This window comes from Pseudorasbora parva, chromosome 17 (assembly GCF_024679245.1).
Source record: "Pseudorasbora parva isolate DD20220531a chromosome 17, ASM2467924v1, whole genome shotgun sequence".
NCBI classification, from domain to species: Eukaryota; Metazoa; Chordata; class Actinopteri; order Cypriniformes; family Gobionidae; genus Pseudorasbora; species Pseudorasbora parva.
The window spans coordinates 35,806,572-35,830,111 of record NC_090188.1 but is presented as its reverse complement, the minus strand read 5'-3'; the positions used below and the strand labels follow the sequence as shown (position 1 = coordinate 35,830,111).

The 23,540-nt window shown below is 39.3% G+C and overlaps 1 protein-coding gene across 2 annotated transcripts in view; it reads right to left on the bottom strand.

The window, feature by feature from the left end:
- micu1 (mitochondrial calcium uptake 1) overlaps positions 1-23,540 on the bottom strand; it is a 142,611-nt gene that overhangs the window by 38,636 nt on the left and 80,435 nt on the right. The gene's annotated exons all lie outside the window — the stretch shown is intronic.

The following is a 23,540-nucleotide window of genomic DNA, read 5'->3' as shown; positions in this document are numbered from 1 at the left end:
AGTTGCGTGCTACTTGAAAATAAAGAAACTGGCGAACGGAGGTCTTTCAAATAAGCTTTTGCCGTGACTCTGGAAGACTTGAGTTTAGCTTTTCCTTAAGAAAAGAACGGCACTGAAGTCATTCTTAAAAAGGGAAGATGTGTTCTGAGTTTTGCCGACCAGATACGGCGAAAGTTTAATTTATCAACAAGCTCTGCTTCACCTTCGTTGCTCTGGTTGGTTGCAGCGCTATCCTATCGCGTGCAGAGGGAGTTTGAAAGACAACCGTTTATCCCGCCCCTCGGATTGAGCCCTGTCTATGGGGAGTTTCCAGACCAAACATCTTGATGTGGGTCTAGCTTGTCAGGCTAGTATACCACTGTAGTCAGAGAAACCTTAATGCATGCTTGCAGGACATCACTTGTCCTCATAAATCGTGGTTCACTTCAAGTGACACTTGCAAGTTGCAAGTCAATTTGGAATTGTTCAGGACAAAGTGGACAAAGCTTTAGTGTATGCTACTACAGTGGCAAAAATGATCTGACACTCCTCCATAATTAACTTTCATTTAAAAGGTTACAATCATTACACTTGAGGCTCTGTTCTTGAGAAGACAGCCTGATTAATCTTCAGTGCTGTCGTTTATCTGAAAAGGACAGAGTGTAGTAATTTCCTGTTCTGCGTCCGAACACTAGCAAGCAGGCCTTTGGAAAGACTGGGCAGATCCTCGAGCACCGTCCTGATAAGGCCCTGATTTAAGTCAAGGGGAATCGAAGAACAAATAAATATGTGTGACGTCATTTTTAACAAAATCCGGTCAAAGATGTTTGTTTGGAGTTAGTTTCGGGAGTTTAAAGGGGTCTTTGATTATGAATTCACTTTTTTAAAGGAAGTGTATGTAAGATTGTGGCCAAAACTGGTACTGCAATCACTTTCAAATGACTGTAGAGCGGTGTATCCCCCTCCCATCCCCCCTGACTCGAGGTTGCCAGATAAGCTGCAGGATCAGCAGCCTATCTGGAGGAATTTAGATTTGCATGTTTAATACTGTAAAGCTGCTTGCAATCAAGTTCTATATGAATAAATGTGACTTGACTTTCTTAACTGCAGTTCTCTCACCGCTGTTACTTTTGTTTTTTGTTATTGAGAGGAAAGCACGATGCATATATTTCCATAATCAGCAGCATTGCCATTAGGGCTGTAACGATATGCGATATGAAATCGAAATCGCAATACGCAGGTCCACGAACCTGTATCGCGATGTGAGGAGGCAGAATCGTGACACACCCCTTCCAACTCCCAGAATTATCCTTCCTGTCCAGGTCCAACTTTTAAGTCAGCAGTATGGCAACATTTCGCCGGTGGAGAACAAGGATGGCAATCGTGTAGTTGACAAGACCCACAAAATTTGCCGTAAGTGTTTCAAGAAGCTTCCCCAACCGGCTGGCAACGTGGTGTGAGCGTGGCGTTTCTGTTGCGTGTCATCCGTGGGGCGGCTGCGTGGCGTTTTCTCTTTCTTTGCACACCAGAAGCGTGTCTGACGCGGCACTTCTGTTGGTATTGATGTACAGGAGGCCCTATACTTCATGTTAAATATATATTGCCTATTGGTACCGCAAAGAAAACGTCGGCAGTAGCCTATTGACCATACAGATATATGGTATTGACGGCAAAATAGGCTACAGAATACTGTACAGAATAAAACTGTTTTGTCCCCCCCATATCGAGGTTTGTATCGTACCGTGGGTCAAAAATCGTGATACGAACCGAATCGTGGGTTTGGTGTATCGTTACAGCCCTAATTGCCACGTTTGCTAAAATGTTCTTTACCCTTAAAGGTGGGCGCACACGGTGCAATTTTTGCAGTCGTACAAACTCGCAGACATTTTTTTTCTCTCTGGACAAATCGCGTGGACATCGTCACTGCTCGTATGGTCGTGGCTCGCAGCCTGAAAGAGGAAATGCAAAACGAGCCAAGCACGTTGGTAGCACCTCCTGACCTTACGATCATTTTTAAACATGTTAAAAAAATTCAGGGAGTCGGCCCGATTTTCACCAGCGTATGGCTGTCCCCTATTGCCAAATCATGCCAAATCGTCCTCTATAGGCTCAATCTATGAGTATTATTAGGCTATAGCTCAGTGGCTGCAAACATACAGCACACACACACACACACACACACACACACACACACACACACACACACACACACACACACACACACACACACACACACACACACACACACACACACACACACACACACTCACTCTCACTCTCACTCTCACTCTCACTCTCACTCTCACTCTCACTCTCACTCTCACTCTGGTTGTTTCTGTTGAAAGGAATGGCTACTGTTCTGTGCTTTTCAACAAATCATTTGAACACATTTTTTTCTTTATTTTTTGTATCTGAAGCTAGCTGCAAAGCAAAAGCTTGTGTGATCGCCGCCGGTTTGCCGTGCAGTGCAGTCGTGTCGTGTACCTGTTGATTTGATGCGATTATCAAATGAACTGACTCATAGCTTCTGCAATATCTCACAACCTCCCGAGTGTTCGAATTCGCACAGTGTACACCCGCCTTAAGTGAACAATTAAAAGTCAACTTAGCCACTTGTTTTTTCTTTTGGTTCTTAACTTTCTTTTTAGAAAAAAAACTTTTTTCTTTGCCGCCAGAGGAGAACTGGTATCCCGTCTGAGCCTGGTTTCTTCCAAGGTTTTTTTTCTCGATTCTGGCCATGAAGGAGGTTTGGTTCATTGCCACTGCACCTTTAGTTTTTGGCTTGCTCAGTTGTGGACACTTCAATTTCAACTATATTACCGATCTGCCTGCATTGACACTATGACAATTGAAATTTGCTGGATGACATCACCGTTTTCACCAGAGCGGCTGTACAGCCGAATCAAATTCTGTTGCATTATTTTCCTGTTAATACTGTGAAGCTGTTTTGAAACAATTGATCCTTCGCTAAGCCACGCCCGAAAACCGCAACAGGCCAATCGTGGCTTAGCAACCGTTACTAAGTGCAGAAGGTCTGTCAAGCTTTCGAGCGAGGGAAACATGCCGATGCGAACTTCTGCGTATGGATTGTGGATATCTGATACCCATCCAAAAAGTTCGGACGGATAGTGGAATTTTTTTCCCTTCCCCAGACCTAAAACCCAAGGTGAGAAATGCCAGGAGTGAATCAAGCGTTCACAACTAAATGTCCACAGGATTAACAAAAACGTTAGCATACATTTGCTCCAACGATCAAAAAAAAAAAAAAGGTTTTTGACTGATGCAAATTATTACATATGATGCAGTATATACTATAAAAAGGACTGTCTTGTAGCTTTATTTATTAGTTTTGTATTGTAGACAAAATGTGTGCAAATTAAGACCATAATAAGGATTACTGCAGTGGCTGTGTTTATAAAATTAATAAAAACCCATGTTTGAGAGAGTGGCTTTCTGTTATAAGGCTGTATTTCAGTAACTGTGGGGTTTTTGAAGTATATATGGCTCAGCTCAGTATCTCGGCTCCAAGGCGTAGATTAGATACTATAGACATGTTAGCAGTAATGTTAGCTGGCGCATTGAATATACTCTCATTTTTGACATTGAATAACTTATTCTCTCCTTGGAAATGTCTGACATCGGCGCATACTGTAATAGACGTGTCATGCGCAAAGCTTGACAGGCGTAGCAACAGTAATTAAGGAGGGCGGGGCATAGCGAAGGGTCAATTGGCATTGTAAAAGCACTATATAAATAAAGACTTCTTTTAAAAATTTTGGAGAAATCCTGAGCTACTAAGTTCTTCCAAAAGAAAATGTCACTGCAGTCTGAACTAATCAGAGCCTTTTGAAATGTTAGTTGAATGTAGAACTCATGATAGGGAACATTTCTACATCTGGCTTCTTCTTGCTCGACGGACCACAACGGAATTAACTGGAGTACATTACGCAGGAGTTATGAGGATCATTAGTTATCCATGAAGTAGCCGAGATAGAAATATAACAAACTGGTAGTTACAGTTCTTTTAAAAAAACAACAACAATTGATGAAGCATAAGAATGGCCCATTACTATTGATTTTCTGGTTCTTGTATTCAACTTCTTTCTTTCCTATTCCCCTTCTGATATTTTATGAAAGCTAGTGCATAACAATCTGCTGCATGTAGGTAGAGCTGGAAGAAAGATCGGTCTGTTTCTCTGTGGGACTTTTGGAATCACTTCACAGGTACCGGTTTCCTTCAACACAGGGACGCTTTATACTGCCAAACGCAAGAAATGAACTGAGATATTGTACCAACATCCCACAGTGCTTTGTGTTAGGTCCAGACATTTGCATTCTGTTTGCAATGTCGGCTCTTCTGCGGCATTGTTATTTAACAATGTTATCAGCACTTCTTGTTCATTATTGCCAGAGCTCAGATAAAAGACGTCTCAGATCTCACTCCAGAATCAGATCTGGGTGAACAAACAATTTACAACACCACTATCTAAAACTAAGACCATGCATGACAAACTTCAGTATTTCTCCAGTCTTTTTCAGTGACTGCACATCACTGAAATCAATAAAAGTACTTAAAATAGTTTTGTGTTTTTCTGAGCAGTTTCGTTCTTCCCGGTTGAAAAGCAAAGTTGTAGAAATGTCGCAGAATGTGAGGTCGAAGCGTGCCTTCGGACTGTGTGAGCCGGCGATACAGCCGGCCTTCTACATTCATTTATGAGTATGAACTCTTTCAATCACTTTCATTTATTCAGTGCTCTAAGCTGATCATGAACGCGGTGACAAATAATTATTCCGATCCACAGAAGACATTGATGTAGACCGACAATTCAAAGAACATGAAGAAAAAACTAACCGTGCCTTTATTCTTTCTGCATTAAACTGACGTGTGTGTGTTGGTTGTTTAGAAACAACAGTGCTCTTAAAGGGGGGGTGAAATTCTGTTTCATTCATACTGAGCTTTTTACACTATTAAAGACTCTGATACCCATCCTAAAAATAGACAAAGTTTCAAAAACTAAGTTGGACGTTTGATGGAGTATTTCTGTTTTGAAAATACTCCTCCCGGTTTCTCACAAGTTTCGGAGAGTTTTTTTCGAGTATGGGTCAGCTTGATGTTGACAGAGCGGAAGGTCCTTGTATGGGCCGTACGGCTCTTCTCCCGGTAGGGTGTGCGCGCGTGACTAGAGCGAAAGAGCAAATGCACGCCCATAAACACTGTTCTCAGGTGCAGATCCAGGCGTCCGTGCAACACTTCGGTCGTGCCGCGCTTCTCTTTATTCCTATGGGTGACGTCGAGCGACTTCAACGCTTCAGCACAGCATTCCGGGAAGGCAGCGCTGCATTTGAACCGATTTGAACGCAGAAATTACGAGAAGCGTCACAACATCGCTTCAGTCGCTTTGCAAAAGTGGATCTCCACGGTCACTGCTGTCAGGACTTCACGAAATCAACAGTGTTACCATTGAAGTGTGTTTTTGATGGAGCGGTCCCAGCGATAAAGGTTCACGGTCCTGCTTTGGAAGCAGTCGGTGAGTAAAACTGCTTCAAATGTCTGTATTGTTGGCTATCGTCGCGTAAGTAAACATCAGTAAACAACACGATCGTAAAACGTTAGTTAATTTATCAATGGAGCATGCGATCTATGGTGTGTGTTTTGTTTAGCTGACCACTATAGGTGTCAGTTTGTTTATTGTAAAACCACTCAAACATAAACCTAGCGTTCTCACAAAGCGTGCTTCGTCATTCAAATGCGCTAACGGACTCCATTGTTGTTCTATGTATAACGTTACACTAGTCTGACGTCCAAAACTGTTTTGCTTGCTACTGCTAAGGTTTAGTCGCATACAATAGTCCATAAACCGAATCATGTCATCATATACCACGAGTAAACAAACGCAAATGTTGACAGGCCACTAAATATAGTACATACCACAGAGACGGACGTCCTGCTGTTGCTGTTTCTCCTGTTCAATTTATTTCAGCCTCCGGATCTGATTCTGGATCAGCGTTTGAAGTTTTTCTCCACGCTTGAAGACGTCACCGATTTGTGTGCGCTCGTCATTCTTTAGCTCCGCCCACACGATACGCCTCCAGCCACTCATTTTTTTTCGGAAAGACTCGGTACAGCCTATCTTTCTTTTATAAATATAATAAAACTAAAGACTTTTCGGAGATATGAAGGATGCAATACTACTCTATAGGTACTCAAGATTGACGTGAGATTGACTGAAACTGAGTGTTTTGAGTCTTGCAGTTACTGCAGTTACACAAACCCCACAATGATCAACGATAAATCAGATTCTCTGCCAAACTAAAAGGATGTCGTCTTTCTACTGGTAATATCCCATTTCCCAAAAAGGGAGGTCTGTCCTGCAGGCCATCAATAACATTACAGCAGCTAGCCAGAACGGGCAATACAAGACCAAAGCCATTCAACAACCTCAACCTCCTGAAGGTTTAATAATAAAAGGCACTCTGTTTGCTCTTAAAAAATAAATCTTCCAAATAGGGGATTTTTTCGCAGCAATACCACCGAAGAACCATTTTGGTTTCCTAAAAGAACCTTTCAATAATTCTAAAAAATAAACATTGTGTTTGTTCATTTTAATAATCTGAAGAACCCTTTTCCACTATTAATATTATTATGAAATGGAAAGGTTCAATTAATTTTAAAGGTTCTATAGACAAATATTTTTTTATGAATTAAAAAGTACTTCTCATATAAAAAAAAATATATAAATAAGGCACATCTTGCATGTTAGTTAAGACCCAAAGTGCCACACATAAAGCCTGAGAAAAAAAGGTCACTGTCCACACTGACTTCATTCATTCATTTGTTCGTTCATTCATTACAGATGCCAAAAACTCATAAACTATGTCCAATGAATTAAAAATACACAGTAAAAAAAGAAGGCTGATCATTTCAATCCATCATTCTAGACTCGGAATGTAAAAGCCACTAAAAAAGAAGGTAAAAAAGAAATAAAATAAATAAAATAGACTCTTTATTCCATGGAACAGAAAAGTTAATGAGAAGAGATGCTGTCAAGCTCCCAAAATGATCCAAAAAACATAAAAGTAGAACAAACAGGTTGCGGTGTGCACTATATTCTAAGTCTTCTGAAGTAGTAACGACACATTTTGCTCCGTTCTTCAAAAAAAAGGAAAAAAAAAATATACAAAAGATTCTTACCCTCCATCCTAGTTCTCAAATCCCACTTGCACTAACCACGTCAAGACATGTCACCGCAGGTTTAACAATGGCACTACTGATTCTCGCAAGTCTTGCCACTGCACAAAGTTTGAATGTTTGGAAGTACAAATGAGATCCGAGTGCTACGGTGAACTAAACTTTTAGTCCTCACACAAACACATCATATGGCTTCAGAGGATATAGAATACAATAGTCATATGGCACTTAATGGAGCTATTTTGTACTGTCATTATATGAAATAGAGCAGCATGCACATTCTTTGACATTTCTCCTTTTTGTGTAATGATGCAGGGTTGTGTTATGTGATATGAGGGTGACTAAATGATCACATTATTTACATTTTTGGACGGTCATTTTAAATGTGAAAAATCAGTCATGAGCCAGTTGTGGCCTAAAGGTTAGAGAGTCCGTCTTGAGCAAGGCACCTAAGCCCTCAGTCGCTCCGTGGGTGCCAACACAAAAAGGCTGCTCCGTGTGTGTGTCTACAGTTTGCAGTTTGTGTTTACTACTTACAACTCCTAACGGACTAGCATAGATGGGTTAAATGCAGAGGACAAATTCCGAGTATGGGTCATCATACCTGGCCTTCACATGTCACTATTTCTAAATCAAATGTAGAATAAAAAGTACATGAATTGACACTCCTCCGATATTGTTGATGGAAGGTCAAAACAGGGTCAACCACAGGACATTAGACTGGTTTCCATAGTGGCAACCCCATCAGCAAGCTCCACCACCTCCCACTCATAAGTCATGTTCACCGTACCCACAAGTGTGTCAGGGATTGTCCATGACCTCTGACCCACAGTTAGTCGACTCATGCTGTGTGCTTGGTGTTCATGCAGTTATAGGCCCAGAGAGCAGAGATTAGACGAGAGAGCATGTGTTTCCTGGATCCAGGGCAAACTGTGGTGTCACCGAGTGCAGGCAGGGGGCGCTACATACTGCCAGCTCTACCCAAACCCACGAGCAGACCGTCCTGCAGCCAGTCAATCGCAGGCATTCAGCGCAGGGCATGCACAGAGATCTAAAGCACAGGCATAGGTCTCCGCTTCCATCAGAGAAAGAGACAGACAGAAAGAGAGAGAGTGAGAGCGAGAGAGAGGAGGAGCATTCGTCTTTTTGAGTTGCCAGAGATCAGATACTGGTCACACCTCATCCCAAAATCAAAAGGAAAAGAAAGAACAAAAAACAAATAATATGCGATTCTGTCACATGGGGAAATTGTTGTGAAAACATCACATCGCATATTTGCAAGCAGAATATTATATATATATATATATATATATATATATATATATATATATATATATATATATATATATATATATATATATATATATATATATATCTTGTTCTTAACGAGTCTTGTGAGCTCTACTTGCTAACTCTTTCCTGTGAGACAAAAAAAGACGTCTTCCTATAGGGGGCGCATACTGACTGACATATTTCATCCCATTGTCTATTAATTACAAGAATTATTATATCCTCACCTATAATCTTTATAAAATGATATAAAAAGCATTGTTCTGTAAAATACACATGATTTTAATTGGTTCCGGTGCAAAGAAAAGTAGCAGGTACTCGACTGTAACTCGGCTGTCTGTCTATGTGATTTAACAGCAGCGATTTACTCCCAAAATGATGAGGCAATTCAATTAGCCATTCAACTTAAACTATACAGATCAATTAAAATACTGATCATTTAAACCCATCATTCCAGACTCAAGACGTAAACTGTACACAAGTCAATATGTACAGTAAATGAACAGTCTGTCTACAGTACCAAGTCCATTCGAAACCCGACTGGTGTCACCACAGACTGAATATACATTACAAAGTAAAGTCAACTGCCCAAAATATACTCGTGTGTGCCTTTAACAAACAAACAGCAATCTCCAGAAAGATGCAAGATTTGTAGGCTAGTTAAAGGGATAGTTCACTTTGAAATTAAATTTTGATATGTTTTAGCTTACCTCATGGACATCCGAGATGTAGGAGTATTGGTTTCCCCAGTAGTTTCAATTTTGATCATTTTAGGTCAAACCGTTCTTGTCTGTGCCTCACATAATGCAGATCTATGGTCACCACCTCAAAGAGCATACACAGAGAACAGTTCCTCTTGTACACCACAGGAAACACCCACGCGCCATTGGATCAGTCGGACGCAGTGGTGTACAAGAGGTATAAACGCTATAAATACTGTTCGTTTTCTCACACAAACCGCTCGTTTCGTGTCTTAGGCCATCAGTGTGTACTTACGATGGGGGATTGTTTCATTTGGACTTCTCTGTGTATGCTCTTTGAGGTGGTGACCATAGACCTGCATTATGTGAGGTTTTCAACATTAATGATAATCATAAATGTTTCTGAGTTATGATTATGAGTTTTGATCAAAGAAATAAATTACATTTTTAAATATATTCAAATAGAAAACAGTTATTTTACATGTAATAATATTTTATAATACTTTTTTTTAAATATATAAAATAAATGCAGCCTTGGTGAGCATAAGAGACTTCTTTTAAAAACATTAAAATCTTACCGATCAAAAACCTTTGAACGGCAGTATAGTTTTGAATGTTTACTTTAATAATCATTTGAAAAACTTATTTACTCTATTGCTTTCTAATTGTATTATTAGCTGTTTACGTGATTTACGATCTTTTTAAAAATATTTGTTTTAATGTCGAAATATTTAAAGGCTCCATGCAAGTTCCATTTCATTTGTTAATATTTATAATAATATTTCATGTTTATAATCAAGGAGTGTGTTTATTATCTTTGTTGTAGTATCCAATGGGGTTTCACTGTAAATTGTGAAATTTACTTGTATCATTATTAACAACTAAAATGACAACAACGCTACACATCACAAATGAACAACAAAGGCAAAATTTAGGCAAACAAGAACGCAACAAGGGGTAATTAATCCCCTACTCGTACACACTCGCATAACATCTGAAGATCTGAATCCACAGACGGTCCTGAGTCAGGATGGACGGCATATTGAATTTTACACGGAGGTAAACAAGGCTATGAAAAATGTACAATGGCATGCACTGTAAAGATGATGTAACTTTCAAAACTCAACTTGATTTATGAAGTATTTGTCGATTGAAATAGTTTCTTAAGCTGAACAACAGTCATGCTGGTAGATTAGTTGTAGACACTGTACTTCCAACCCTCACAGCCTCATTTTTTATTCTCATCAGAAATTAAAAATGGCCTTATCCTGACTGAGGTCTACGGCTCATTGGTCTGATCCCAGTGCTGCATTATTCATGCACATGAGCATTTCCACACGCATGCACATAACACACACTCCGTTTCTCTGTACAGCACACAAAGGAGAGTCTCTACGCTCAATAATTCAGCAGGGAGAGACGGCAGCTGGCCTCCCTCAATGCTATTCCATAACAGACCCTACTGCACATGTGCACACGCTAGACCTTGAGTGTGTGTGCTTGTGTGTGGGGGGGAATAAAGTGTGTGGGCGTCAGCAGAATGGAGTGGCAGAATCTTCTAGATCAATTCTGATTAATTCAAAGTCCTTAGCACTGCCTTGATGTCCCGGTCAGTTCCTGTGCACACTGGGGTCAGGCATAGTGACTGTCTGTGTGCATATTTGTGTTGTCCTGTCTAGATGGGTCTAAACATGCTGTATGTTTGTGTGGGTGTGTTCTAAACATTGAGCAAAGCTCACCACCGCCCATTTTCCAATAACACAAAGTCTTAAAGGTGAAGCTTGTCATTTGTCAATGTTAAAAATCCCATAGACCTAACATGGCATAAAAACTTACATTGAAGGAGGGACCAGAGAGATACCTAGAGATCTGGATGTCATTAAGGGCTCTTTTTGATTTAGTCTAATAAGCGACCACCCAGCAGCCACCAAGAACACCCTAGAAACTACCAAATGTAGAAACATCCTGGGCAAGACCTCACAGATTCTTTAGATTCAAATCAATTTGGTGCCAAAATCACTACAGAAAAGACAAACAGCTGCAAGTATAGCAAATATATACTCTGACCAAGACCTTTTATTTACAGCTAGCTACAGCAAAAAAAACATCACGTACAAGAAGCATGCCTAATTCTCCAAAACATGCCACTGTCTACTAAATAAAAATGTCAACAACAAAAAAAAAACTTTTAAACAGCAGTTTAACAAAAAAATCTCTCCTTGTGACCCTGGACAACAAAAGCAGTTATAAGATCATGTTCAATGAAGATATTTTGTAAATTTCCTACCGTAAATATATATAAAATGTACTGTTAGTAGTAATATGCGTTGCTTAGGGCTTCATTTGGACAATTTTAAAGGCGATTTTCTCAATATTGCGATTTTTTTCACCCTTAGATTCCAGGGGCTGTATTCACAAAACAATGGAAGAACGGCTAAATGGCCGTAAAAGTTCTTAGTTAAGAGTTTTCTCTTAAAACCTATTCCTAAAGCTGCTGAGAGCAACTTTAACTAAAGAATAGAGAGGTCTTAAGCTTAGAGTAAGGGCGGGGTTGACCTCGTTTCGTATGGATGATGTCATCACTCTTGCTAACGATGACCACAGTGATTGGCTGATAGGGGAGGGATCTCTGTCAGTGATTTAATTATAGAAATATTTAGTTGAACGAGGTTTCATGCTGTCATATTCAAATAAAGATTTTAAAATTGCCATATTCAAAAAGAGATTTTAAAAAGTAGGCTAAGTGTCACTATTTAAACTATTTTACGTTCAGCTGATTGTCAGTCTCTGACATGTCTGCATCTCGGGAGATTGCAGAATTCAAGCGAAAGTAATTTTTTATAAACAAAGTTTGTGAGGAGCACGTTAAAACTGTCAATTCAGTGTGAGAGGAGCTATACACAGCCGAGAGCTGACTCACCTAACGTTAGTTACCTCCACAGGTTTCAGCATCCCTCCGCCACCCCGTTCCTCTCGGTCGGCGATACGGGGCAGAACTCTGGGTTTGGGCTAAATTCCGAGCTCTGATAAACCCTTGATCGCTTCGGACAGCACGTCAAATACGCTTGTATTGTTTTAATTTATTCAATCATTTGTAAGTGTGAACTCGTAAAAACAACTATCACAGGTAATCTGACATTATTTTTTTTTATTAAAGATACATTAATTATCACTATTGCCTCAATGCTGTACAGTGTCTTTGGGGCGTATTGTGGCAACAGCCATTATGATTGTTTGTGATTTGGTCTTAGTGACAACTCATAGCCTTTAATGGATTTAGGAGCTAGTTTTATTGCTAAAACGGTTTGTGAAATACTCTAAGAGCAAAAATGTAGGAGTCCTAAAATTAGGACTGACACGTCCATTCTTTTTTAAGAGTTTCTCCTAAATCTGCAAGTTAGGAGCTACTTTTAGCTTTAAGATGTTTTGTGAATACGACCCCAGATGATTAAAGGTCCTGTTCTTCGCGATCCCATCTTTCAAACTTTAGTTAGTGTGTAATGTTGCTGTTAGAGCATAAATAATACCTGTAAAATTATAAAACTCAAAGTTCAATGCCAAGCGATATAATTTATTTAACAGAAGTTCCCTTTCAAAGCCTACAGCGAACGGCCGGTTTGGACTACAGCAGGAAGTGCAGGGATGTAATGACGTCACTAGAACCGTTTGTTGACTAACCCTCCGCCCACAAGTACACGCAAAATAGGGGGCGTGGTCTTGTTGCTCTCCCACGTGGAGAAGAACGCGCATTCAGCACGTGCATCTCCCCATTATGGTAAGAGGCGGGACCTTTCCGGGCAACGTACGCTAAGCTGCTGTCCAATCACAACACGGGAAGTGCTGGCCCAATCAGAACTCGTTACGTGTTTCTGAAGGAGGGACTTCATAGAACAAGGAAATCATCAGGCCGTTTTTAGGACAGAGGAAACAGCGCTGTACAGATAAGTCAATTGTGTGAAAAAAAACGTTTTTTTAAACACGCAAAACTTGAACTCATGTTATATTGCACACTGTAAACATAATCAAAGCTTCAAAAACACGCGAAGAACGGGACCTTTAATAGCTGTATCTGTATCATAAACATTAATGGAAAGCTTATTTATTCAGACTTCAGATGATATATAAATCTCAATTTCAAATTTACTTGTATGACTGGTTTTGTGGTCCAGGGTCACAAATGTGGATTACATTTTTTTTTTCATTTTTTTTTCTAATAATTCAATGGCATATCATTTATTCCTTGCATATATTTTTACTGAGCAAGGACACATTTAATTTGAACAAAAGTGAAGGTAAAAACTTTAGATTGTTACAAAAAAAGTAATTGTTTCTTGAGCAGTAAATCATCATATCAAAATGACTTCTGAAGGATCATGTGACACTGAAGACTGGAGTAATGATGCTGAAAATTCAGCTTTGCATCACAGAAATAAATTACACTTGAAAATATATTCAAATAGAAAACAGTTGTTTTAAATAATAACATCACAATTTTTCTCTTTTTACTCTGTTTGATCAAATAAATGCAGCCCTGGTGAAATAGAAAACACCCCTAATGCTACCACTATCATCTGGCTAAAAGATATCTGATCCAACATGATATTCGCTCCAGTAGCAAAAACACTATTAGCTTCTCAACTCCGTTTTCCTGGAAAATGCACTGCCGATAACTTCACTCCTCCTTTGCTGTAGTCAAACTATTCAAATCTCTCTTTTCTGCTGAGCTAAAGCTCTTCCGCTCATCTGGCCAGACTGGCCGAGTTTTATTACCCATCCAGTGATTTTTAATGAAATGTAGAGGCTTTTAATGCATTGTTTGGCCAGAGCTCCGCATCTGGGAACTTGTGTGGATTTTCTCTCTGACAACTCAAGGAGAAGAAAGGAGAAGGAGGGAGAGCAAGAGAGCAAGAGAGCAAACGCGTGCGTGCGTGCGCGCGCGCGCGAGAGAGAGAGAGAGAGAGAGAGAGAGAGAGAGAGAGAGAGAGAGAGAGAGAGAGAGAGAGAGAGAGAGAGAGAGAGAGAGAGAGAGAGAGAGAGAGAGAGACGGATTAGGAGGTCTAGTGAAATTTACAGTAGACCCGCTACAGAGGCTAAATCACGCATTCGTGCACACGCAGTCCCATGCAACTTGGCACACGCCCCATACCTGCCAGAAGTCCTGCAGAGAGGGAGGGGCGCACAGAAAGGGGAGGGGGATGGAGAAGTAAAAAGATGGCAGAGAAGAGAACGATGGGGTTTATTGGTTAGATGGACACAGGAAGAGCCGGAAGAACACAAATTAATAACAGTCACCACAAATGCAACAACTATCATATCCTTAAAAAAACAAAAAACAAATGTAGGACATCTTGATGCCTGAAGGAACAATGATTTCATGTGTTAAAAGAGATTGAACACAGATATACAGTTACATGTTCATACAGATTAATAAATATCAGTGTTGGGGAGGAATTAGCTACAAGTTGTGATGCTAGTTATGTTGGGAATCAAGAGCAATTTAAAGGGTTAGTTTACCTCCAAAAAAAATAAAAATTCTGTCATTAATTACTCACCCTTATGTCATTCCAAACCCGTAAGACTTTCATTCATTTTCAGAACACATATGAAGATACTTTTTTTATGAAATCGGAGCATGAAATCGGAGCTCTCTGACCCCTCCATAGACTTTCAAACTTTCAAGGTTCAGAAAGGTATTGAAGACATTGTTAAAATGGTTCAACCTTAATTTTATAAACTCATGAGAATAAATTTTGTGCACAAATCTCCCAAAATAATGACTTCATTCAACAATTTCTTCTCGTCTCTGTCAGTCTCCTACACTGTTGACGTAGTAAATCCAGTGCAGCGCTTCCGAGTTCTACAGCAGAACGCCAGCTTACCATCACGAGAATACGTTGCAGTGCTCACTTGAACAGCGTCAGCCAATGGTTCTGCTGTAGAACTCGGCAATGCTGCACTGGATTTACTACGTCAACAGTGTAGGAGACTGACAGAGACAAGAAGAAATTTTTCAATAAAGTCATTATTTTTAGGGGGGTTTTGCGAACAAAATGTATTTCTCAACGTTGAACCTTAATAAAATGAAGGTTCAACCACTAGAATCACATCGACTATTTTAATTATGTCTTTAATACCTTTCTGGGCCTTGAAAGTTGCAATGACATTGCTGCCTATGTGTGTCTCAGAGATTGCTGATTTATCTATTCATTGAAAAAAAAATGATAACTCTCATCTCAAATTCTTGTGTTGTTGGTTTGAATAGGTCAAATGATTCACTCACTGACTGAAACAAAAGGAGTGGATATTGAACCACAAGTTATTCATTTCATCATGTCTAACTCAAGAGAACCAGAATCATGAAATAAATTATGATTATCATTTATGTAAACTACCAACTTAGTAGTTTACAAGCAAATGTTTTCAAAAAGTAGTGGGGCTTTAATGTCAGTTTTACTTTGCAGCCATTACAACAGAATTCCACGCAACCCCAAATTTCACACACAAGTTGGTCATGAAGATTTGCTTCGCTGAACAGCTGCTTGGTTTGAAAGTGATATCTTTGTGCCCTGTGTGTACCGACCTGTGCTTCATACATCGCTACACTCTAAATGCTAAGGGACATTTTAACATGATAAAATATATACAGTGGGTACGGAAAGTATTCAGTTATTTTGCAGCCATTTTCTAAAACCAAGTTCATTGTTTTTTCTCAACACATAACACCCCATATTGACAGAAAAACTGAATTTATTGACATTTTTGCAGATTTATTAAAAAAGAAAAACTGAAAGATCACATGGTCCTAAGTATTCAGAACCTGTGCAGTGACACTCAGGTTTAACTCAGGTGCTGTCAATTTCTTCTGGTCATCCTTGAAATGGTTCTACACCTTCATTTGAGTCCAGCTGTGTTTGATTATACTGATTGGACTTGATTAGGAAAGCCACACACCTATCTATATAAGACCTTACAGCTCACAGTGCATGTCAGAGCAAATGAGAATCATGAGGTCAAAGACACTGCCTGAAGAGTTATGAGACATAATTGTGGCAAGGAATAGATCTGACCAAGGTTACAAAAAATTCTGCTGCACTTAAGGTTCCTAAGAGCACAGTGGCCTCCATAATCCTTAAATGGAAGACTTTGGGGATGACCAGAAGTTCCTAGAGCTGGCTGTCTGGTCAAACTGAGCTATCGGGGGGAGAAGAGCCTTGGTGAGAGAGGTAAAGAAGAACCCAAAGATCACTGTGGCTGAGCTCCAGAGATGCAGTCGGGAGATGGGAGAAAGTTGTAGTTGTGTAAAGTCAACCATCACTGCAGCCCTCCACCAGTCAGGGCTTTATGGCAGAGTGGCCTGACGGAAGCCTGCAAGACACATATAAGCCTCCATGGAGTTTGCTAAAAAACACCTGAAGGACTCCAAGATGCGAGAAAGATAATCTGGTCTAATGAGACCAAGATATAACTTTTTGGCCTTAATTCTAAGTGGAATGTGTGGAGGAAAATATCACCTGTCCAATACAGTCCGAACAGTGAAGCATGGTGGTGGCAGCATCATGCTGTGGGGGTGTTTTTCAGCTGCAGAGACAGGACAAATGGTGGCAATCGAGGGAAAGATGAATGCGGCCAAGTATAGGGATATCTTGGATGAAAACCTTCTCCAGAGTGCTCAAAACCTCAGACTGGGCCGAAGGTTCACATTCCAACAAGACAATGACCCTAAGCACACAGCTAAAAATATGAAGGAGTGGCTTCACAACAACTGTTCTTGACAACTGTGACTGTTCTTGAATGGCCCAGCCAGAGCCCTGACTTAAAAAAAAAAACTCCGGTGATTTTTTACGTTTATCTTAATCGTTATACCTTTGTGAGTACAGTCTATAGAAGAAGAAAAAAACGAACCCGATTGGTGCTTGACTGTACTCACAAAGGTAAACAAGATAAAGATAAACTCAAAAATTCCCCGGAGTTGTCCTTTGAACCCAAAGGGCAAGTCAAAGGGCCTGAAAACTTAGGACCATGTTATATTTCCGTTTTTTTTTTTTTTTTTTTTATCTGCAAAAATGTAAACAATTCTGTGTTTTTCTGTCAATAGGGTGCTGTTTGTACATTAATGAGAAAAAAAATAACTTAGATAATTTTAGCAAATGGCTGCAATATAACAGAGTGAAAAATTTAAGGGGGTCTGAATACTCTCCGTACCCACTGTATTTCTTGATGGATAGATCATATAGATAAGAGCAGCTTGGACTGTAGTTGTAGCTGTGATTGTAAATGTAACTACTACTTATATTACAGGTAGTTCAGTCAGGACCACTTTGAGAATAACATTTATTGACAATCTTTGGATTTGGAAAAAGGCTTAGGCTCCAAAGTGCTCGAGCTGCCATGCTAGACAGCTTGAGATTCATCCTTAAAACATAAAACACCAGCCTTCAAATAACCAAAAGTTTCTTATGCTAGGAGGTGAAGGGGTGGAGGTTGGTGTAAATGTCTGTGTGACAGACTGAGGAGCATGTGGTTGAATGAGCTTAAATAATATACCTGATTAGAGTAGGTGGAGTAGCAAATCAACTGAGCTTCAGCTGATATCTTTCAGCGATCAGTGGTCTGCCTGAACTACGCTTGAGTTTCATTTGATCACTCAATCTCTATTTGTACTTGTAGCTTGATAAACTACAGTTTCAAAGAATCTTCCCCAACACCGACGTCATATTGATGGAAAACACATATATAGTGCTTGCAAAACACCTGTGCGCATTAAAGTGGGCTGAATGGAACACACACATTCTCTCTCACACACACAACTCGTTTTAGCTGTGAAAGTCACACTTGCAAAGCACCAGCTGCGATGACCTGCAAAATTCCGTTGATGGATGACGAACAAGAAGGTTAAAAGTGCTGGTGTGTTCACACAATTGCTGAAAGCAAAACAATTACACAAGAGTGTTTATTAGCATAGTGCACCCATGCGTTAACTGCGAAAAATACAGTTCCTGGAATTTCATTATGCCATCCAGGATTTAGTGGCATTGGCGACATGAGGAAGTGGGGAAGAGGGAGAGATGGATCCAGAAGTCCTGCCGTAAGCCCATATGGAGCAAATCAGGCACGAGATTTGACAGAAATATGGAAATGAAAAATAACAAGACATTGTCCACATCCCTCAGGCTGCACACTGGCCGACAATCCCCAGAAAAACAATACGAGAACGAAAAAGAGAGAGGGAAATGGAAATGGAAAGGGCATATTTCACACAACGTGCTGGTAAATAACACAAAAGATATCTAAGACTATTTCTCCAACCCATTGCAGCTGGGGAGTGGTTGGGAAACTCATTTAAAATGGGTATTACTTTTCCAATTCTATTTGGAATGGCAGACATTAGATTCACTCTAAGAATATAATATAAGGTAACTACATGGGTTACGGTCAGGTTTAGGGGTAGGTTAAGTGTTGGTTCCCAGTTATTGTAATCACTATAGTGAGTACAACAGAACTGTAAAATAAAGTGCTACCCTTCCTTCACTCTCTCAGCTCTGCAAGAAAAAACAAAAGCAAAGCTGATCTCAATCAAATATCAATCGTGCGTAATTACAGAGCAATTGTGTGCATTTCAGTGCACTGAAAAGTTATGCATCTTGCATGTACAGATGATTTAAAAAAAACAAAAATGATGCCATTAGCTGTGAGAATTCATTGAGAAACCGAAGAGTGGTTTATCACCATCTGACCTGAGAATGATTCATCAACTGATTACTACTAATGTGCAAACAAATATGCCTAGATAACGTGTACGTGTGTGTGTATGTGTGTGAGAACAGCACAAACAGTACACACAGACATTAGGTGACCCAACCCAGTCCAGAGATCAGCCTGTTCAAGGTGCACCAGTACAGTGACAGCCGCTCTCTGACTGGGTCATTTGACAAATACTCCCTCTTAATGACTATGGAGACATGAGACAAGTCCAAGTACAAGTCCTGAAACCACAAACAACCCTGCGGAAAACCTCAACTGAGAGCAGTGGACTAGTCTAACCATACAGTTTACCGGAAAAATAGAGCCAACCATCTGCTGTACTGTTGGTGGTTAGTTAGTTAAAAGGTTAGTTCAACCAAAAATTTAATTGATGTCATTAAGACCTACTAATGCCGTAAGACCTCTGTTCATCTTCAGAACACAGTTTAAGATATTTTCGATTTAGTCCAAGAGCGTATTTAAACATGCACTATGTAGTAGTTTTGCAGTAAAATATTTAAAAACCACTAGGCCAGTGTTATATATTTTGTTCAGTTGAGTACTTACAATATCCCAAATGATTCCAACTATTTGTAAATTGTGAGAAAATTGCTATTTTAACCAAGGACAGGGACGTTTCAGCATAGCGTTTGAGCGAGTCGCCTGTCAATTGCGTCTTATCTGCGTTACCCTCAGTTTAAATCTGCAGAAGCGCTTTACTCTTAGCAGTGTGAACATGTCACAGCGGCGCTGACTGAACGCACGTCACAGAGTAACGTCATAACATAAGTTTAAACACACTTAAATGTATCTGATATGATAAACAGAGCTGCTTTACCTTATAATCATGACCGGAAAAAGCGGAAGTGCGCGTTCCCAGCAACTGTCCCGTCTCGTCATAATAAAATTCCCGGTACTCGCGAGCCGTGTGTTTGTATAACAATCGCTCCAGTGGCCGTGCTCAGCTCCTCAACACTCGGTCCTGCTCCGCTTCACACTACAGTAACCGCATCCATCAACATGATTTCTGCCCGAGTCCTATTTTCCACCGGCTGTGAGGTGAAGACCACATGTCCCAAGATACTGTGCTCACACTTGGCGTCATCAAACTACGCCTTTGTTTAGAATAGGCGCCCTCCAGTGGACAGAAAGTTGCATAGTGCACCTTTAAGTGTATGCACACTATACTGTCCATGTTCAGAAAGGGAATAAAAACATCATCAAAGTAGTCAATACGCTGATTCATGGCCGTTTGAATCTTTATTTGAGGTTTGAAAACAAACGCAGAAGAGAAGACAATGCTGAATAAAATCTTAGTTTTTGTGATTTTTGGACCAAAATGTATTTTCGATGCTTCAAGTGATTCTAATGAACTAACTGATGTCACATATGGACTACTTTGATGATGTCTTTATTACCTTTCTGGACATGGACAGTATAGTGTGCATACACTTGCATATGCTCTCAGACTAAATATAAAATATCTTAAACTGTGTTCTGAAGATGAACGGAGGTCTTACGGGCATAAGAATGACAAGTCATTAATAACATAAATTTCATTTTTGGGTGAACTAACCCTTTAAAATAATAGTGACCCAAATATGACATTTTGCCATCTTTTACTCGTACTATTTTCTTACTTCCATCAAACACAAGTTTGGAACTTAGATTTTCTGATTTCTCATAATCAAAATAAGTTGTAATTTACATAGCTATGCTCCAAAAAGGCCTGGTTTCACAGACAGGGCTTAGACTAAGTCAGGATTAGGCCTTAGTTCAATTAAGACAACCTTTACAAATGTGCCCTACTGATGTGCTTCTTGAGTAAAAACAATGTCACTGACAAATTTAAGATATTTTGGTGCATGTTTCTTTTAGTTAAAACAACGTTAATATGCATTTTAGCCTGGGGCTAGCTCAAGCCTGGTCTGTGAACCCGGGAGATTAATTCAACACGCTATATTTCAAGTCTTCTGAAGTCAAACAATATTTTAACAGTTTGACCAAAATTTAAGTCCCTTACACTGACACAAAATGTTCATTTTTGGGTGAACTATTTCTTTAAATAGCCAAGTTGGGACAAATAAGCTTCAAATGAACATTTTTCTAGCAAATAGCTAGGCTATGGTGGTTATGGTTGGGTATCATTTGAATTTCAGCGATTCTGATTCCTGTTCTTATACTGCTTATCAATTCCCAGTTTCAATTCCAAAAAGATTTTAAAAAAAAAAAGGAAGCCAAACACAGATATAAAACATTATATTTATGCTGAATGCCATGATGATGAAAATAAATAAATAAATAAATAAATCCGCAGCATAAACACATCCAACTAAAATACTAGACCAGTGCTTCCCAACCACGTTCCTGGAGGCCCACCGACAGAGCACATTTTGCATGCCCACATCAGATTTTGGAGTCTCTACTAATGAGCCTGAGCTGATGATCAGGCATGTTTGATTGAGGAAACACACAAAATGTGCACTGTTGATGGATCTCCAGCAACGTGCTGGGAACTAGACTAATCCTTATTAAAAATTACATAAGTCATTCAGTCAAAATCAGTGAGTGATTTTCTTTTTCTTTTGTTCTCTGATAAATTGAAATGGGCTGATAACATCACTATTCTCTCCAGAACGACTGTTCAGCCAAATCAAATTTAGTTGAAATATTGTCCTGTTTGGCGCTGTGAGGCTGCTTTGAAACAATCGACATTGTAAAAGCGCTATATAAATAAAGTTGATTGATTGATTGATTAGTAACGACACAGGCGGCAGGTTTATTAGGCTGCGGTCACTTTAAGTCTTAATGCACGGATCCAATATACTGATACACATTTCTTTTCTCCACTATTTACATTCACTTAAGTCATAAAGGATTACAACTTAATTCTATGAAAATCTATGCACCTATATAGATTAAACACACATTTGTGTTTTAATAGTTTAGATAACTGACAATAGCTGTATCGTTTTCAAAAACGTGCCTTTGATTAGATTGTTGTCATTTTAAAATGAACTCCCAAAACCAACCCTCTACATGTGAGTAAATCACTCGTATATGCAAACAAATGTCATGCTAGGTGACAAACAAGTCTTTAATTAGCCAATGGCTAGTAAATTGTACAATTTTAATCACGTGTGATTGAGTTAGAGGCAAAAAATTAAATTTAGAGGATATGATTTCATTGCTTGCTGAGCTTTACGCAACGCCTATTGGCTGAGAATGCTATCTGATGCTTCCTCTCACAGATCTAAATATCTAGATCCAAATGCTTGGCTCTACAGGACTGGCCGATGGCCAAGAGTTGACAGAGCTGTGTCTATCCCGCTGCATCATCATAAAAGTTTGTGTAAAAATGCGAGTGTAACAGTATTAGTATATTGGATCCATGCATTGTCTTAAAGTGACAGCAGCACTGATGTCTGTTTTTTAAATGTTAATCAAACAAAACAAAACAAAAACACTCAATGCTCTTGACTGAATAATTTTTTGGTACTTTAATAAAAATCAAATCAAAATCACCTATATCTATATAGCGCTTTTTACAAGTCCAGTAAAGATTAGATCTATACTATATTATAGATCTATCTTTATAAAGATTAATCTATAAAATACAAATTTTTGATGTCTTCAATTTCTGTTCCTAATCTACTTAACTTCTGTTCAATCTACCTTAAAAAGTACTGTTTATTTCATTTGTATCTGTTATATTGTGTTTGTGTTATTGCTTGCAGTTTGATTTTTTCTCTTTTTTTACAGACTGTTTAATTGTCTTATAGTGTTTAAAATGTATATTTTTTTATTTGTAATGTTCTTGCATTCCGAGTAAAAAGCCAAGCGAGTGAAATAATAATAAAAAAAATACTAGTCAATGGTGACTCAAGCTTCAGTGTCCGTTAATAGTAAAAAATGCACAATTTTCTGTTGTCAGTTGAAAACCGTCGTGTAAACAGACCCTAAGTCGGGGTATCCAATACTGTTACTGTAGATCAGGGTTCCTCACATCTTGCCCTGGAGGGCCAATGCACTGCAGAGTTTAGCTCCAACCCCGATCAAACACACCCACCTGTGATTTTCTAATGATGCTGAAGACACTGACTAGCAGGTTTAGGTGTGTTTGATTAGGGTTGGAGCTGAACTCTGCAGGGAAGTGGATCTTGTGGGCCATATTTGAGGATCCCTGCTGTAGATCTACCTTAGTTAGCAAAGTTAAACTCCAACCCTGATCAAACACGCCTGAAACAGCTAATTGAGATCTTCAGCAACACTTGATAATTACAGACAGGTGTGTTGAGCAGGGCTGGAACTGAACTGTGGAGGAAGGTAGATCTCCAGGAACAGGATTGGACACCCCTGGTTTATGCTTAAACACCCTATCATCAAAACCCAACATATGCTGGGGCTAGTCATGCTTTTACGCACTATGATTTAATGCCTAGTTGACTTACATTTTTTAAATATTGTAATCATTATGTTCATAGCTTATAATAATTACTTTAATGAGCTCATTGTTTCTGCATAAAATGAATAAATGATGTTAACTGCATGATTTGTACTATAAAAGAACAGCACATTTCTAAAATGTGGACACAGTCACCTTTGATAACAGATCATTTTAAATTACAGTCGCATGCATT